This window comes from Oncorhynchus tshawytscha, linkage group LG16, assembly GCF_018296145.1.
Source record: "Oncorhynchus tshawytscha isolate Ot180627B linkage group LG16, Otsh_v2.0, whole genome shotgun sequence".
NCBI lineage: Eukaryota > Metazoa > Chordata > Actinopteri > Salmoniformes > Salmonidae > Oncorhynchus > Oncorhynchus tshawytscha.
Window position 1 is genome coordinate 45,435,779 of NC_056444.1, and position 16,679 is coordinate 45,452,457.

General features: G+C 42.4%; 1 protein-coding gene across 3 annotated transcripts in view; it reads left to right on the forward strand.

Annotated features, from left to right (window-relative positions):
• The first annotated feature begins 8,028 nt into the window (after window positions 1-8,028).
• Window positions 8,029-16,679, forward strand: part of LOC112215733 (proline-rich transmembrane protein 3) — a 37,351-nt gene continuing 28,700 nt past the window's right edge. Inside the window, exon 1 of one of the 3 annotated variants that reach the window (XM_042299209.1) lies at window positions 8,029-8,350. The gene's annotated coding sequence lies outside the window, so the exon portion shown is untranslated. The other 2 variants (XM_024375059.2, XM_024375060.2) reach the window with 2 other exon arrangements.

Consider the following 16,679-nt stretch of genomic DNA (forward strand, 5'->3'; position numbering starts at 1 on the left):
CAGGTTAGTCGAGGTAATTTGTAGATGTAGGTAGGGGTGAAGTGACTTTGTATAGATAATAAACAGCGAGTAGCAGCAGTGTATAAAACAAATGGAGGGAGGGTGGGTTTCAATGTAAGTAGTCCAGTGGCCATTTTATTAATTGTTCAGCAGTCTTGTGGGGGTCGAAGCTGTTATGGAGCCTTTTGGTCCTAGACTTGGTGCTCTGGTACCGCTTGCTGTGTGGTAGCAAAGAGAACAGTCTATGACTTGGGTGACTGGAGTTCCTGACAATTTAATGGGCGTTCCTCTGACACCGCCTATTATATAAGTCGGAAGTTTACATACACTTAGGTTGGAGTCATTAAAACTTGTTTTTCAACCACTCCACTGTCAAGCCCTGACCTTAGAGAGACTTTTTATTTCTCTATTTGGTTAGGTCAGGGTGTGATTTGGGTGGGCATTCTAGTTGTCTATTTCTTTGTGGGCCGGGTATGGTTCCCAATCAGAGGCAGCTGTCTATCGTTGTCTCTGATTGGGAATCATACTTAGGCAGCCTGTTTTCCACTCTAGTTTGTAGGATCTTGTTTTTGCACAGTAGCTGTTTAGCCCTGCAGAACTTTACGATCGTTTATCCTTTGTTGTTTTTTTGGTGTTCATCTAAATAAAGAAAGATGCAGGCTTACCACGCTGTGCCTTGGTCTCATTCTTTCAACGGACGTAACAGAAGATCCCACCACAAACGGACCAAGCAGTGTGGCCATTGCATGTCTGTAGAAATGCAATGGAACGCAGCTAACTCTCACGGGGGTGCGCCTGAGTGAGCTCGCTGCACACTGCCAGACCCCTGGCTCAATCAGTTCTTATTCCCTCATCCTTCACAGTAGAAGTATCAACCAAGGTTCTAAAGACTGTTGTCATCTAGTGGAAGCCTTAGGAAGTGCAATATGACTCCATAGAAACTGTATATTGGATAGGAAAACCTACAAACCTCAGATTTCCCACTTCCTGGTTGAATTTGTCTCAGGTTTCTGCCTGCCATATGAGTTCTGTTATACTCACAGACATCATTCAAACAGTTTTAGAAACTTCAGAGTGTTTTCTATACAACCCGACTAATAATATGCATATCTTAGCTTCTGGGCCTGAGTAGCAGGTAATTACTTTGGGCACCTTATTCATCCAAGCTACTCAAATACTGCCCCCAGCCATAAGAAGTTAAAGACAGATTATTTAACTTATAATTCACTGTATCACATTTCCAGTGGGTCATAAGTTAACATACACTAAGTTGACTGTGCCTTTAAACAGCTTGAAAAATTCCAGAAAATGTTGTCATGGCTTTAGAAGCTTCTGATAGGCTAATTGACATAATTTGAGTTAATTGGAGGTGTACCTGTGGATGTATTTCAAGGCCTACCTTCAAACTCAATGCCTCTTTGCTTGACATCATGGGAAAATCAAAAGAAATCAGCCCCCCAAAAAATTAGAGACCACCACAAGTCTGGTTCATCCTTTGGAGAAATTTCCAAACGCCTGACGGTACCAGGATCATCTGTACAAACAATAGTACGCAAGTATAAACACCATGGGACCACGCAGCCATCATACCGCTCAGGAAGGAGATGCGTTCTGTCTCCAAGAGATGAACGTACATTGGTGCGAAACGTGCAAATCAATCCCAGAACAAAAGCAAAGGAGCTTGTGAAGATGATTTGCTGCAGGAGGGACTGGTGCATTTCATAAAATAGATGGCATCATGAGGTGGGAAATGTATGTGGATATCTTGAAGAAACATCTCAAGGTATTTGAGTGGCCAACACAAAGCCTTGACCTCAATATAGAACATTTGTGGGCAACTGAAAAAGCGTGTGCAAGCAAGGAGGCCTACAAACCTGACTCAGTTACACCAACTCTGTCAGGAGGAATGGGCCAAAATTCACCCAATTTATTGTGGGAAACTTGAGGAAGGATTTTTTACTGGGATTAAATGTCAGGAATTATGAAAAAACTGATTTTAAATGTCTTTGGCTAAGGTGTATGTAAACTTTAGACTTCAACTGTAGGTCCTGGATGGCAGGAAGCTTTGCCGCAGTGATGTACTGGGCCATACGCATTACCCTCTGTAGCGCCTTACGGTCAGATGCTGAGCAGTTGCCATACCAGGCGGTGATGCAACGGGTCAGGATGCTCTAGATGGTGCAGCTGTAGATCTTTTTGATGATCAGGGCACCAATGTCAAATCTTTTCAGTCTCGTGAGGGGGAAATATTTTGCCGTTCCCTCTTCACGACTGCCTTGGTGTGTTTGGCTATAATAGTTTGTTGGTGATGTGGACACCAAGGAACTTGAAACTCTCAACCCCCTCCCCTACAGTCCCATCAATGTTAATGGGGGCCTGTTCGGCCCGCCTTTTCCTGTAGTCAACGATCAGCTTCTTTGTATTGCTCACATTGAGGGAGAGGTTGTTGTCCTGGCACCACGCTTTGTTGTGTTACAGCCTGAATTCAAAATGTATTAAATCTATTTTTTTCTAACTCATCTATTTAAAATTAAATTCAGAAATATCTCATTTACTTAAGTATTCATACCCCTAAGTCAATACATGTTAGAATCACCTTTGGCAGCGATTACAGCTCTGAGTCTTTCTGAGTAATATTTGCACATCATTCTTAAAAATGTTCAAGCTCTGTCAAGTTGGTTGTTGATCATTGCTAGACAGCCATTTTACAGTCTTGCCATAGATTTTCAATACGATTTAAGTCAAAACTTCAACTAGGGCACTCGGGAACATTCAATGTCATCTTGGTAAGTAAATCAGTGTAGATTTGGATTTGTGTTTTAGGTTATTGTCCTGCTTAAATGTGAATTTGTCTCCCAGTGTATGTTGGAAAGAAGACAGAACCAGGTTTTCCTCTAGGATTTTGCCTGTGGTTAACTATATTACGTTCCTTTTATCATAAAAAAACTCCCAAGCAAACCCATAACATGATGCAGCCAGTAATATTCTTGAAAATATGGAAGGTGAAACTCATTAATGTGTTTTATTGGATTTGCCCAAAACATACACTGTATTCAGAACAAAATATTTTGGGGGGTATTACTTAAGTGCCTTGTTGCAAAGCGGATGCATGTTTTGGAATATTTTTTATTCTGTACAAACTTCTTTTCACTCTGTCAATTAGGTTAGTATTGTCGAGTCATGGCAATGTTGTTGATCCGTCCATGGTTTTCTACTATCGCAGTCAATAAACTGTTTTAAAGTCACCATTGGCCTCATGGTGAAATACCTGAGCAGTTTCCTTCCTCTTCGGCAACTGAGTTAGGATGGACAACTGTATCTTTGTAGTGACTGGGTGTATTGATACACCATCCAAAGTGTAATCAATAACTACACCATACTCAAAGGGATGGATATTGAATGTCTGCTTTTTTTTACCCATCTACCAATAGGTGCACTTCTTTGTGAGGCATTGGAAACCTCCCTGGTCTTTGTGGTTGAGTCTGTGTTTGAAATTACTGCTCAACTGTGGGACCTTACAGATAATTGTATGTGTTGGGTACGGAGATGAGGTAGTCATTCAAAAAATCATGTTAAACACTTATCCATACAAAGTGAGTCCATTACAAGACATTTCAGCTTTTCATTTTTTATTAATTAGTAAAAATATATATATATATATATTTAAAAATAATTATTCAACTTTGACATTATGGGGTATTGTGTGACAAAGTGACAAAACAAGTGACAAAACAAATATAAATGTAATCCCTTTTAAATTCAGGATGTAACCCAACAAAAATATGGAAAAAGTAAAGGGGTGTGAATGCTTTCTGAAGGCACTGTATAGTAAGTATCATACTGTACAGACACAGAGACTGTAATGGGGTTCCATCCTCTTGTCCCTCCAGATCTGATGAAACTCAATGCTGGTGGAGGGAGAGAGCCTAGGGGGGGCTGAGGGAGAGGGAGAGCAGCCTCCATATGGAGCTCTGTCTTTAGAGCACAGAGTGGAGAATTATCCCTGAGGGTCTAGACAACCAGAAAGAGGCTGCATCCTGTGGAGGTATTTTGGTACTAATCTCCCCACTGACTCATCTGTAGCCATACATTAGCTGAGAAGCCTATGCTAGGCATAATAATGAAGGGTTTATCACATTAATGAAATTAATATGGGTCTTAATCTGATTGCTTGTATCCTGCTGCCGCAGTGTTATTTATTTGAGATGGAGCCCCATGCCTGGTTTTGGAGGAAAGATCCGAGTACATTTATGTCTTGTTCGATAATATGCATATTTATATCCACAAATCTCGATTTACATTGACGCCATGTTCAGAAATGCCTCCAAAATATCCAGAGTAATTACAGAGAGCTACGCCAGATAACAGAAATACTCACCAGAAACTTTGACGAAAGATACATGTTCTACATACAGTGGGGCAAATCATGGGGGGGTTGTGTGATCTTGGGCTGTTAGCTGAATCATGCCCCCCAGTGAGAGGGCCATATTACTATAATCTCGGTACCCAGGGAACATAGCTTGGTAATGCCCCAATCATACCCTAAACACACGGCAACACAACTCTCCCATTCACACTCATACACATTCCTGTGGTCATTCCTATAGCGTATCGTGTATGTGCTGCGCGGTCACACCCATTGTGTGAACACATGGATTGCATGCTTTAGGGTTTATTCATATTAAATCCGGCATGAAAACACATACTGTACATGGTCACAAGTTTAAGTTTTTATATTAAACATTGACAAACTGAAAAGACAGAAGCACCACACTCAAGTCGGTTGCTTGCAGCAATCATATCCATACAAAAAAATCCTCTGACTCTCTATCTTCCACACTGTCAAAATAATTGATTGACAAACGGAGACAGAGATGTGCATGCACACATGAACAAACTCTCTTTGTGAAACAACGACAAAGAGGCAGAAACACACACACACATTCATACAGTATTTGTATTCTATTGCAGAACGTAAGTAGTATGAAGTGATTCTAACCCTTACTATTCTACAGTCTTAAATTCTAACAACCTAAATGGCTTGTGTGTGTGTGTGTGTGTGTGTGTGTGTGTGTGTGTGTGTGTGTGTGTGTGTGTGTGTGTGTGTGTGTGATCTTTTCTACCTGCTCTACTTGACAGAGGATCTGTCTGAGTTGATTTGTTTCCTGTCTCACGGTGCATTTGCATGTTAGTTGTAAAATATGCACACTAATTTGATTACGCTCTGGAAGTGTTCCTACCCCACCCCTCTCTCATCAAATCAAATTTATTTATATAGCCCTTCGTATATCAGCTGATATCTCAAAGTGCTGTACAGAAACCCAGCCTAAAACCCCAAACAGCAAGCAATGCAGGTGTAGAAGCACGGTGGCTAGGAAAAACTCCCTAGAAAGGCCAAAACCTAGGAAGAAACCTAGAGAGGAACCAGGCTATGTATGGTGGCCAGTCCTCTTCTGGCTGTGCCGGGTGGAGATTATAACAGAACATGGCCAAGATGTTCAAATGTTCATAAGTGACCAGCATGGTCCAATAATAATAAGGCAGAACAGTTGAAACTGGAGCAGCAGCATGGCCAGGTGGACTGGGGACAGCATGGAGTCATCATGTCAGGTAGTCCTGAGGCATGGTCCTAGGGCTCAGGTCCTCTGAGAGAGAGAAAGAAAGAGAGAAAGAGAGAATTAGAGAGAGCACACTTAAATTCACACAGGACACCGAATAGGACAGGAGAGGTACTCCAGATATAACTGACCCTAGCCCCCCGACACATAAACTACTGCAGCATAAATACTGGAGGCTGAGACAGGAGGGGTCAGGAGACACTGTGGCCCCATCACCTCAAGCATCTCTGTACTAATGTAATGGTCTTAGGGAAAGCCTAGGGTTATTTTAGGTCCTAGGTCTAAGCTCGAGCAAGAGAGAGAGGTAATTGTGCTGAGACAAAGGCACAAATTCATTATCTGTGACTTCCCTCCAAACCCTGCAGTAGTGTGTATGGGTTGTTGTTTGTTTCCAGTCTATGTGGCAGTGAGACACTGTCTGGCATTGTTGACAGTAGATTCAGGCCTAGTGTCTGTGGTGCAGCAGGACAGACAGTTCAGCCTTGAGGAGTAGAGGAAGGGTGTGGTTCTACTGTTATCACTGTAAAAAAAAACTCCCCTGCACCCTTTCCACCGAATATAATATTGTTGACACAGTGGCCATGGACAGGTGAATTAAAGGGGACCATACTTGCAAACATTAGAACAAATGTAAAGTTAAGTTTAAGGATCAGCCAATTAATGTAATGCCACGTGATAGAATGCTACATGGTTGCTGATCCCATCAGACAACCTGGCACACGTTAGCCCCTATGTTAACCTCACCAGGTGGCAGTGAGTATTTCTTGCAACAAATTCCTTGTCAGCCTATCAAAGATCTTGAACTTTCTCTCCATAAATCATTTGCATTCCTTAAAATAGGTCAATTCTGCCACCAGATGTACATCTTGAATTTTGAGTTTTACATGTATCCCTCTCGTGACCGAGTTTACTTATTTTAAGAAATGCCATTGGTTTGCAGGAAATATTCACTGCTACCCGGTGAGGTTAGCATAGGGCTAATGTGTGCCAGGTTATCTTATGGGACCAGCGTTCTATCACGTGACAGCACGTTGACGATTTTAATTGGCTGATGTTTAACGTTAACCCTGAATTTGAACAACTCCCTAGCCTCTCTCTGAATGACTTGGACATCCTTGGGTGAGTGAAGGAGTGACAGAGAGAGGGAGGAGATGAAGGGGTGGCATGGAGCCAGGGTGCAGGGCTTGGCACAGGGAAACACCAGCAGCCTTGGCTGCCTCGCTCTCCTCCAGAGGCATAGGTTGGGACAGATAGAGGAGAGGAGGAGGGTAGAGTTTCAGCATGAGAACACAATCTGTTCCAATCCCTTTGTCTCTCTTGTCATGCACCATTCTCAACCTGAATCAGTTGGAAGTCAGACATTAGCTCAGTTTTGGTTTCGTTCTATTTACAAACAAGCCTTTCTTCTTGTAGCTGTAACAGTCCAGGTGTCACACTGGCTTTCACGTGATTTTTCATGGCTTCCTGACTATTGGGAATGACAGAAACTATTTAATTTACTGCAACAGGTCTTTTAACTGACAGGAAGCATCTGAAAAGCTATATGTTGGCTTCAGAACTATTTTCTCACACCTTTGTCGGTCAATATTATAGATCCACTTATGCGATCATCACACTGCAATGTCTTCCAGTATGCTGATAACATCAAATATTGTCAATGGTGGGTGTAGCTGGTGCATGGAAGTCAGGCGCACGAGACCAGAGATGAGTGAACACGAAGCACTTTACTGAGGCAAATAGTAAGACCAGAACGCAACAGCGTCACCAAAACCAAATGCCCAAAACAAGTAAGGCAGCACACAGTACCACAAACAAAGTACCATATGCCACAAAACACAGGTATACATCAAACCTGGTGCTAACCAGCCGGAAGCATGCCAACCTCGACAATAAACAATACCCCACACAGACATGGAGGGAACAGAGGGCTAAATACACATAGTAATTATGGGGAGACGTAAACCAGGTGTGCAGGAAAACAAGACAAAACAAATGGAAAATGAAAGGTGGAGTGGTGATGTCTAGAAAACATGTAACGTCGACCGCCGACCGAACAAGGAGAGGGACCGACTTCGGTGGAAGTTGTAACACTATGTATTAACGGAATTATCATAATGAATAAACTTTAAAAAACGTTGAACCACAGCAAAAGAAAGACCTGTATGAGTTTATTATTACTTCTGTCAAGAGAGAGACAGAGAAGAAGAAAACAAAGTTAAAAGGTGAAAGCAAAGCTCTGACTAGATTTCATGTATATGAGTGGAAAATGTGATGTCAGTTTTTCTCACAAGGAAGGTTGGGAATGCAATTGTAGGCACATTTATTGGTGTGAGCCCTGGTCTCTGTGCTTGAGCTGTGCTATTGTGTAATAGCAATTGCGGTTGGAGGCAATCATGTTGATATGCATGTAAACCGGAGGGGGAGGGAGAAAGAGAGAGGCAGCGAGAGATTGAGCAATCTGAAGGGTGCGTGAATTAGCGCGTTTGCTCCTGCTGGTTTGATTTGTCGTAGAGAGAACTGGCGTTGGGAATCCAAGTCAAAATCAACAGAAGACTTGTTATGCATTTTAGCCTATAGCTTGCTGGTCACCAGAGGTGGAATCGTGAGACAGAGGGCTGTGGATATGCATCCGTACCCGTGGCGACATGCATGCCCGACTCATAATCTGACGCAGAGGACGTAATATCTGAGGACAGGACACAGGAGCGCAGGTACATTGGGAATGATGAAAGGCGAGTTTGAGATACATAAAAACTGTATGAACAGAGGAGAAAATCCGACAGGCCTACTACAGGCAATGAATTATTAATGGGTAATTTAGCCATACACGCGTGCTTAAATATACCATATTCATATGCCTTTTATATTATAATGAGTTTATTATTTCGGGCTATGTGTGCCACATTTTGTCAATGTGAATGAATGAAATCGAAATATTTGAGTGGCTGTGGTCGTTTTTCTATCGTTGGGAATCTCTGAGCTGTCGGGCACCGTGGGGACAGGCTGCTGCCGACATTCTCTGCCAGTTGGCTGCATCGTCGGTTCTGTAGCCTAGACCAACCTTTCGGGAAAAAACGGGCAAGGACAGACGTTCCTCTCCTCCCAATGATGCGATGATAGGCCACCTGATACTACGCCAGACTATTATCCTCACGACGTCCTACTCATCTTTAAATACTAACAGACACAGATGCCCAATTTACTATAAGAAAGAGAAGGGGTGAGTTGGACACACAATGAGAATATGATTGAGATCTTGATTGTAAATGTGGAATGCACAAATAGTGTGTGTGTGTGTGTGTGTGTGTGGTTTACACGTGCTCCTATGAAACTGAGGTCTGTCCTCTAGCTGGTAGCCTGTTGTGTGTTTGTGAGTGTGTTTATGCAACTAGCTCTCACAGTCTCATGTCACAATTATACATTCATCCATGTTTCTTAAACATGACACAAGTGTTTAAGGTTAAGTTTAGGCATTAACTCAGAATGGTTAAGGTAAGAGTTAAGGTTTGGGATAGGCTAAAGACTAAAATCTCAAATAGCTGTATTCAATCTGGCAACCTTTTGAATCATAGGCAGATGCTCATTGTTGCCCCTAGTGGGCGATTTCCACTTCAGCTCCCAATGTCCACAGACATGTGTAACCGGAGTGAAATGGCTAGCTAGTTGGCGAGGTACGCGCTGATAGCGTTTCAATCGATGACGTCCCTCGCTCTGAGACCTGAAGTAGTTGTTTCCCTTGCAGGCCGCGGCTTTTGTGGGGCGATGGGTAACGATGCTTCGTGGGTGTCAGTTGTCGATGTGTGCAGAGAGTCCCTGGTTCGAGCCCAGGTAGGGGCGAGGAGAGGGACGGAAGTTATACTGTTACATTGATGCTGTTTACCCGGATCACTGGACAGAATAGTTAACATATCTGACTGACAAAACACACAGCAGACATAGAACATTACTCACAACAAACCCCAAAACCTATACTGAGAGAGCAATAGACAGAACACAGGCAGAATTGTTACAAAACACTTAAGAACAACAGACAGAATAAGTGTGTAGTCATAAGCGACATAAGCAAGGAAGAATAGTGGAATACACCAAGGTGCAAAAATTGGTTGTGCATCAACAGTTTTTCTCTTGATATGTCAGTGACTCATTTTGGGATTGGCAGACTCCTCAGTATTCCTTCACTATCAGCTGTTTCAATCAGTCAAGAGTCTGCCAATTAGAGTGTGTTTTCTGTGTGTCTCTCTACTCTTTCTGTATTCACATCTAAACCGGTCGTGGTCACAGCAAATGTAGGTTTGGGGGTTCCATGGGTATGATCCTCTGTATACTTCACTCATTAGTGTTGCCAAGATGACCCACATTTTACCCCTGTGTTTGTGCAAGTGCTTGTGTCTGTGCGTGTGTGCATCAGTGTCTATCTGCAGTTAAAATACCTCCCTGTTCGAGTGAACTGTGGCTCGTCTCAGAAGAGGAGAACATCAGAGAAAGATGTCCACCTCAGACCTAGCTGAATATCTTCCTCATCCAGAGATCACAGCAGGACTCAGATTATTGGTTCTGGAGCCACAATAGCAAGCCTAACTCAGTGGAACAATGAACACCTCTCTAAGGCTTCATCATGTGACTGACTCTTCTGTGTGGTCAAAGTCACATTGGACAGGGTTATAGCCCTAGACAGAGTGGCAGAGGGTCAACAACCTTTAGTGCTGGTTCATGATGGGGTGTCTATATCCGTAATAGAGTGCCTCTTACCACGTCCTTAAATACTTCACATCATGGAGATAACTGTCATGATACTGTAGGTGCACAAATACTGCATGTATCGCCTATTATTGGATCATTCAAACAGTTAATGTATTTATTACTCCACATGTTTTCTCAACATGGTATTGAGACAGAGATAGGGCATTACAGGTAATCAGAGGTGTTGGGAACACTATGAGTGAGTGAGTTAGTGTGTGTCGGTGGAGGGAGGGTCTGGTCTGATAGTAAGTGGTTTGTTTACATTCCTGCACGATGGTGGAATCTTAGCGGTCAAATTGACCACATACCTTATCCCACACACACACACACACATTTCTCTCACCTCTCCCCTACATGACACGCTAACAGGCCATACATGTATAATAATATGCAGTAATACTTTAACTGTTCTGTTGGACTGTGGAATCGCTCAGTGACCCTTCATGACACGGCTCTCTAGTACTATATTCTGTCCCTCTCTCTCTCTATCACTCTCTCACTACACTCTCTGTCTATAACTGTCGCCTAGCTCTATGCCTCTCTCGTACTCCTCTCTTGATTCTCACTTTCTCTCCCACTGTCCACAAGTCTGCTATTATTAGTCTCTTGATCATTATTCCTATCTGTTCTCTTTCTCTCTCCCCATCTCAGTCTCCCACTCTCTCTTTCTCCCACATGTTCTCTCTTTGTCACGCTCTCTTTCTCACACTCATTCTTTCTCTCTCTATGTCACATTATTTCTGTCAATATCCAGTTCCAGTCTTCCTGTTCCACCTTCACATTCGCAGACTCCCCCATTCCCCCTCTCACTCACACACACACACGCATATGGAGGCCAGTATGTCACCGTTCAGACTGGGGCTTTCTGGGGCGAACTCAGAGATCCCTCTGTCCACAAATAGGCTAGTCTCTGTTCCTGAAAATAATCACTAAAACGTATGGACATTTCAGACCCTCACTGGAGTCTGACAAAAATGTGAATGTGTGTGCTAGAAATATAGAGAAAGAGAGTTTGCGTGTGTGTGAATGTCAATCTGGGCAATGTTTGGGTCAAAAATGGCTATGATATGTGGTAATTTCAGTTGAATCTGGAACAGAGATTTCATTCAGAATTGGGGAGATATTTGGGCTTACTACGATGTACATGGCTTGGTTTTTCAGATTTAGACATTTAGTTTGAGCTTAAGGAATTCATCCTGATTTTTGCCTGTGATTTTTGGAACCCATTCGGTTTTGGAAATAAGAGTTTGCACCAGTTTCTCTATTTGTAGAAGAGATAGCAGTGCTTTCAGAAAGTATTCACACCCCTTGACTCTCACCACATTTTGTTGTGTTGCAGCATGAATTTAAAATAGACTAAATTGAGATTTACATACAATACCCCATAATGTCAAAGTGGAATTATGTTTTTAGAAATGTTTACAAATTAATGAAAAAAATAAGCTGAAATGTGTTTATATTCAACACTTTTGTTATGGCAAGCCTAAGTAAGTTCAGGAGTAAAAATGTGCTTAACAAGTCACATAAGTTGCATGGACTCACTATGTCTGCAATAATAGTTTTTAGCACGATTTTTAAATAACTACCTCATCTCTGTACCTCACACATACAATTATCTGTAAGGTCCCTCAGTTGAGCGTTTTAAGCACAGAAAGACCAGGGAGGTTTTCCAATGGTTCGCAAAGAAGGGCACCTATTGATGGGTAAAAAAATAAACAGACATTGAATATCCCTTTTGAGCATGGTGCAATTATTAATTACACTTCGGATGGTGTATGAATACACCCAGTCACTACAAAGATACAGGCGTCCTTCCTAACTCAGTTGCCGGAGAGGAAGGAAACCGCTCAGGTATTTCACCATGAGACTTAAAACAGTTACAGAATTTAATGGATGTGATAGGATAAAACTGAGGATGAATCAACAACATTGTAGTTACTCCACAATACTAACAGAGTGAAAAGAAGGAAGCCTGTACAAAATAAAAAATATTTAAAAAAATGTCTTGTTTGCAGTAAGACACGAAAGTAAAACTGCAAAAAATGAACTTTATGTCCTGAATACAAAGTGTTATGTTTGGGGCAAATCCAACACAACAAGCATGGTAATTTCATAGCATGGTGGTGGGTGCATCATGCTATGGGTATTCTTGTCACCGGCAAGGATTAAGGAGTTATGCACAGAGCTATCCACAGGCAAAATCCTAGAGGAAAACCTGGTTCAGTCTGCTTTCAGACACTGGGAGACAAATTAACCTTTCAGCAGGACAGTAACCTAAAGCACAAGGCCAAATATACACTGGAGTTGCTCACCAAGACAACATTAAATGTTCTTGAGTGGCCTAGTTACAATTTTACATTAAATAGGCTTGAAAATCTGTGGCAAGATGTCACACCCTGATCTGTTTCAACTGTCTTTGTGATTGACTCTACTACCCTCCAGGTGTCACCCATCTTCCCCATTATCCCCTGTGTATTTATACCTGTGTTCTATGTTTCTGTTGCCAGTTCATTTAGTTTTGTCTAGCCTACCAGCGTTTTTCCCTCTGTTCCTGTCTCTTGATTATTCCTGTTTTCTAGTTATCCTGGTTTTGACCTTTTCTGCATGCCCTGATCCTGAGCCTGCAGCAGGTCTGGGACAGGTAGCACGTCTGGTGAACAGGTCAGGGTTCCATAGCCGCAGGCAGAACAGTTGAAACTGGAGCAGCAGCACGGCCAGGTGGACTGGGGACAGCAAGGAGTCTGTCATGCCAGGTAGTCCTGAGGCATGGTCCTAGGGCTCAGGTCCTCCGAGAGAGAGAGAGTGAGAGAAAGAAAGAAAGAAAGCGAAAAGAAAGAAAGAAAGAAAGAAAGAAAGAAAGAAAGAGAGAATTAGAGAGAGCATACTTAAATTCACACAGGACACAGGATAAGACAGGAGAAGTACTCCAGATATAACAGACTGACCCTAGTCCCCCGACAAATAAACTACTGCAGTATAAATACTGGAGCCTGAGACAGGAGGAGTCAGGAGACACTGTGGTCCCATCCGATGATACCCCTGGACAGGGCCAAACAGGCAGGATATAACCCCACCCACTTTGCCAAAGCACAGCCCCCACACCACGGCACAACCCAAGGGGGGGCGCCAACCCAGACAGGAAGATCACATCAGTGACTCAACCCACTCAAGTGATGCACCCCTCCTAGGGACAGCATGGAAGAGGAACAGTAAGCCAGTGGCTCAGCCCCTGTAATAGGGTTAGAGGCAAAGAATCCCAGTGGAGAGAAGGGAACCGGCCAGGCAGAGACAGCAAGGGCGGCTCGTTGTTCCAGAGCCTTTCCGTTCACCTTTACACTCCTGGGCCAGACTACACTCAATCATATGACCTACTGAAGAGATGAGTCTTCAGTAAAGACTTAAAGGTTGAGACCGAGTCTGCCTCTCTCACATGGGTAGGCAGACCATTCCATAAAAATGAAGCTCTATAGGAGAAAGCCCTGCCTCCAGCTGTTTGCTTAGAAATTTTAGGGACAATTAGGAGGCCTGCGTCTTGTGACTGTAGCGTACGTGTAGGTATGTACGGCAGGAGCAAGCCCATGTATTGCTTTGTAGGTTAGCAGTAAAACCTTGAAATCAGCCCTTGACTTAACAGGAAGCCAGTGTAGGGAGGCTAGCACTGGACTAATATGATCAAATGTTTTGGTTCTAGTCAGGATTCTAGCAACCGTATTTAGCACTAACTGAAGTTTATTTAGTGCTTTATCCGGGTAGCCGGAAGTCTAACCTAGAAGTAACAAGAGCATGGATACATTTTTCTGCATCATTTTTGGACAGAACGTTTCTGATTTTTGCAATGTTACGTAGATGGAAAAAGCTGTCCTTGAAACAGTCTTGATATGTTCATCAAAAGAGAGATCAGGGTCCAGAGTAACGCCGAGATCCTTCACAGTTTTATTTGAGACGACTGTACAACCAAGATTAACTGTCAGATTCAACAGAAGATCTCTTTGTTTCTTGGGACCTAGAACAAGCATCTCTGTTTTGTCCGAGTTTAAAAGTAGAACGTTTGCAGCCATCCACTTCCTTATGTCTGAAACACAGGTTTTTCATGTTCTTCTGTTTTCCACTGTGATCTCAACTCATACCCCTTTATCTATGTTTGACATCCTTCTATTCTGCTTATCTCTCTATCTTCACAGCCCCTATCTCCCCTCCCACACCATGTTGAAATAACACCACCTGAACAAGGGAACAGTGATTCATTGTAGGTGGATTGGCCAATAGAAGGCTGGGGTCTGAGAAAAACAGATGGTTGAGTGGGAGAAGGAAATTAAACCGCGATACTACTCTGAGGTGGAGATAGAGAGGGTAATAAAGAGTTATGTCTCTATCTATCTCTCTCTCTCTCTCTCTCTCTGTGTTTCTCTTTTTCTGTGTTTCTCTCTTTCATTATACCTCGCTAAAGGCGTCAGCAGGCTTCGGTTTGCTTGGCACCTAGCCGCCTAGGTGAACCGAACGAGTGTTCTCTCATACTCCCTTAAAAGACCTTCGCTTGAAAAACTTGAAAAAACACCAAATAGTACTGCAACCAGAATACACTTCCTCAAAATGTTACTCAATAAATGTTATTACGTTTTTGCCGAGGAGATCTTAGTGGCACACTTTTACATCTAACTGATATGTGTGGTGCAGTATTTCCAAAGTCATTTTTTGTTGTTGCATGAAAACACTTAACACTTGTTGACCAATCACTGAGGAAGGGGAGTAGACTTGGCTACCGACTTCGGCTTGCCTCGAGAAAATGTTTGCGTATACGAACAGCTGAAAAAAAAACCTGCTGAAGACCAAAACTGTAACGGTTTTCTTCTATCTCCTCCTCTGAAGAGGAGGTGTAGCAAGGATCGGACCAAAATGCAGCGTGGTTTCTATTCATGGTTCTTTAATAAAGAAACTATACATGAATATACTAACAAAACAATAAACGTGAGAAAACCTAAACAGCCTATCTGGTGACAACAAAACACAGAGACAGGAACAATCACCCACGAAACACTCAAAGAATATGGCTGCCTAAATATGGTTCCCAATCAGAGACAACGATAAACACCTGCCTCTGATTGAGAACCACTTCAGGCAACCATAGACTTTTGTAAACAACCCCACTATACCACAATCCCAATACCTACCAAAACCCCAAGACAAAACACACCACATAATAAACCCATGTCACACCCTGGCCTGACCAAAATAATAAAGAAAACACAAAATATTAAGACCAGGGTGTGACAAAAACAAACAAATGTTTCAAAATGTGGACGCCTTAAAACCAATTTCAGAAGTGGAACATCACACATTATTGACAAGATCTCTGTTGAGATTTACAATTCCACATATGTATGAACACTGGCTCACATATGTTCACTCTCTTCCATGATGGTGCACACAACTGCACACACACGCGCATGCGCGCGCACACACGGCATCCTTAAACATACTTACTCACATGTGTCACTCCCATAACCACTTCACGCATGTGTTGTTCATGAGCAGTTGAACAGAGGATAGTATTAGTAATCGAGATATAGAGAGAAAGTGTAGAAAGAGGCTGGGAGAAATAGAATAAGATAGTCCACATATACAGTTGAAGTCAGAAGTTTACATAAACTTAGGTTGGAGTCATTAAAACTCGTCTTTCAACCACTCCACAATTTTCTTGTTAACAAACTATAGTTTTGGCAAGTCGGTTAGGACATATACTTTGTGCATGACACAAGTAATTGTTCCAACAATTGTTTACAGACAGATTATTTCACTTATAATTCACTGTATCACAATTCCAGTGGGTCAGAAGTGTACATACACTAAGTTAACTGTGCATTTAAACAGCTTGGAAAATTACAGAAAATGAGGCCATGGCTTTAGAAGCTTCTGATAGGCTAATTGACATAATTTGAGTCAATTGGATGTGTACCTGTGGAAGTATTTCAAGGCCTACCTTCAAACTTAGTGAACTCTTTGCTTGACATCATGGGAATATCAAAAGAAATCAGACAAGACCTCAGAAATGTCTGGTTCATCCTTGGGAGCAATTTCCAAACGCCTGAAGGTACCACTTTCATCTGTACAAACAATAGTACGCAAGTATGAACACCATGGGACAACGCAGCCGTCATACCGCTCAGGAAGGACACGCATTCTGTCTAGTAGAGATGAACGTATTTTGGTGCAAAAAGTGCAAATCAATCCCAGAACAACAGAAAAGGACATTGTGAAGATGCTGGAGGAAACAGGTACAAAAGTATCTATATCCACATTAAAACAAGTCCTATACCGACATAA